Here is a 3,161-nt window from a genome sequence, read left to right on the forward strand (position 1 = left end):
GAGGGAGATTGTTGGTGTGGGAAGCATCAAACGATCGAACCTAAGTTTTTATAATGGCAAAGGATTCAAAGTTAAGGTTATTTGTTGTCTAACAAGTTTGAATGAGATTGCAGGAAAGTCCTAAGTATTCTTAGGTAAAAGTCCTTGCTGCGGTTAGACAGGTGGAAAACCCTAGGGGGCGGTAACCCTAGGTCCTAAGGGCGGTAACCTTAGGTAGAAAATCTTAGCGGGATGAGGGCTTCGGGCAAAATCCTAGAGTCGGGGACTCTATGTTGCAATCCTGGTGTCACGAATCGGGTGGAAGTTTAGACGGGTCATGGAGCGAACGTCCAGCATGAAGACCGGAAGCTTCGGACGCTAAACAAAAGTCCAGTCGGTCTAGAGGATCAATCTGGCAACCAGTAACTTCTCCTGATAGGAGTAGGTGAGGATGCATTCTCCGAAGAGGGAACAGTAGGCGTCAATTCAACCTAGGATTTTCGTGAAACTCGAAGTCAGAACCGGACAGTCTGAAGACTATCAAATGCTTTATTATTCATGTCTTTATTGTGCTAACTTTGTTTTGTAGGGTATACGTTGTGTTTGGACTAACATACCTTGCAGGGAAGGTGAATCACAATAAAATGCTTGGATGAACAGTGTTTGAGGCGCCTCGGGCGCCTTGGTTGCAGCTGAATAGGAAGCAGGGATGGAGGCGCCTTCCAAGTATGCTGAAGGCACCTTGGACAGCTGATGGAAGGCGCCTTCCAAGGACACTGAAGGCACCTTCGGGTGGATAAACATTGCAGGTAGCGGGAGTTATCGACATCGATCGACAGGGGATAAGAATCCCTGTTGGAGGTGCCTTCCATGGAGACTAAAGGTGCCTTAAGCAGGCTATTTAAGCCACTCTCGAGCAGATGCACAGTAACAACACAAAATCGTGATCCTTCTTCCGTGCACTGCTCCAAAAAAGATCCGAAGATGCCGTAGCACTGCTCCGACAACCTGAAGCCCGGAATTTCTCATTCTTAGTTGTTGTTATACTTTTTCTGCACTTAAATTATATATTTGTTGTAATTTGTAAAGATTTTACGATTGATTAGTGATTGTCCATCGAAATCACTCTCACGTGCAGGCCTTGGAGTAGGAGTCACCACAGGCTCCGAACCAAGTAAATTCTTGGTGTTTGTGTTTGATCTTTATTTTCCGCTGCGTGTTTACTCGATTATTTTAAAAAAGAATGAATTAGCCACGAGCGTTATTCACTCCCTCCCTCCCTCTAGTGCTTTATGATCCTATAGACTGAACGAAGTAGGTTGTCAAAGGAGTTGAGCCCTTGGAGTTGGGCGAACCAATTGAAGGAATCAAGTGGTGTTGATTGAGCAAAGCATGTTATCAAGGGAGCTAAACCTTTAGAGTCAGGTGTGCCTTTGAAAGACATTCTTATTGGTTTATTATCTTTGTTGTAGATAGATAGACCAAGTGGAGATGCAGAGGAGTCATCTTGGTCGAGGCAGAATGTCTTGGTTTATCTGAATCGACTGAACATCCCTAGTCCGACTAAAAGTCTAGATTGATCCTTCTAGACTTTAATGCCTTTGATCTCCATCTAACCAGACTATTTGACCTTCTTGATATATGTAAAATCCCCATACTCCACGTATCAATAGAATTATAGTTATTAAAAAAACTAGTCACCACGCACACACGTTACATATGTAATATAATACACAAATATATGTAAATTAGTGCTCCAGACTCATAAATTAAACTTTGTAAAGGTGTGATAGGCCTAGGCTCATGCAGTAGTGCAACTAGGGGTGGCAATTTCTGACCCGACATGAAAACATGACTTGAACCGAACACGAAAAAAATCAGGTAGGATTAGGTCTTATTGGGTTTGAGTCAACCTGATTGACACGATTAATAAATGTGTCGGGTTCGAGTCAACCTGAATGACCTGATTACAACCCGCGAAACCCGTTTATAAATATTTTCAGATCGGGTTCGAGTCGGATTCTAGTTAAATTTGGATTAAAATAAGCATATTTTAATAAAATTAGTTTTTTCGGATTGAGTTCGGGTTAAAATGAACATATTTTATAAATGGGTCATTTTAGGTCAGGTGGGGTTAAGGTTGGATTCGAGTTGCAGGCCATTTCAGGTCAGGTTCGGATCAAAGACAAATAAACGGGTCGAGTTTGGGTTGAACAATTTGACCCAAAATATTAATTAGGTCGGATTCAGGTTTTGATGTTCCAACCCGTCAATCCGCCAACCCGAACCCGACCCGAATTGTCACCCCTAAGTGCAACGTAATGATGATACTTAAAATAAAAATAATTTAATTTTTTATATTAGATATTAAATTGATAAGAACATATACTACACTTGATCTTATTCAAAAGGTCGAGAAACGTATGCTTTTAAATATCGTTGGTTCAAAGTATTTATAGAAGCTTCTCGATTCGTGTTATGAATCCTAAAATATGGAAGTAAAAGAATCATGGCAGTGAATATTTTTATATAAAAATAATCAGGAAAAATTATTAATAAATTTTAAAATTATTTTCAATTTTAAAAGAAAAAAAATAATAACCTAATTTCATTTTAGGCTGTTAATAAAATAGTAAAATTATATTCAAATTCAAGTGTTAATCACTCGCTCCAACATGCACGAACCAATATATATATATAGAATTTTGATATCCTAAGCGCCCGCACAGTGCGTGACTGTGCGCGCGCGCAGGATATCACTGGTTTTAGTTTTTTTTATTTTTTCTTTAATTTTTGAATTAAAAAAATAATTAAAATATTTTTTTTAAATTTTATTTCTAGGGTTCAGGCATTGGGTTATAGTATCGAAACTATTTTTTTTTTAGATTTTACCTCTAGGATTCAGACTTTGGGTTATAGTATCAAAGCTATTTAGGGTTAAGACTTTGGGTTATAGTATCAAAGTTTTTTTTTTTAGATTTTACCTCTAGGGTTCAAGCTTTAGTATCAAAGTTATTTTTTTTTGGATTTTACCTATAGGGTTCAGGCTTTGGGTTATAGTATCAAAGCTATTTTTTTTTAGATTTTACCTCTAGGGTTCAGGCTTCCCATTTAGGTTATAGTGTTTGGTTTTTAAAAAAATTAAAATAAAATTAATTTAAGTATTTATTGAGTATTGTAAT

General features: G+C 37.9%; 1 non-coding gene across 1 annotated transcript; it reads right to left on the reverse strand.

The window, feature by feature from the left end:
- Positions 1 to 2,209: 2,209 nt before the first annotated feature.
- On the reverse strand, positions 2,210 to 2,404 carry LOC121999031. The gene has a single exon (XR_006116789.1). It is a non-coding gene; the product is annotated as a U2 spliceosomal RNA (small nuclear RNA).
- Between the last annotated feature and the right edge of the window lie 757 nt (positions 2,405 to 3,161).

Source organism: Zingiber officinale, chromosome 6A (assembly GCF_018446385.1).
Source record: "Zingiber officinale cultivar Zhangliang chromosome 6A, Zo_v1.1, whole genome shotgun sequence".
In the NCBI taxonomy this organism is placed as follows: domain Eukaryota; kingdom Viridiplantae; phylum Streptophyta; class Magnoliopsida; order Zingiberales; family Zingiberaceae; genus Zingiber; species Zingiber officinale.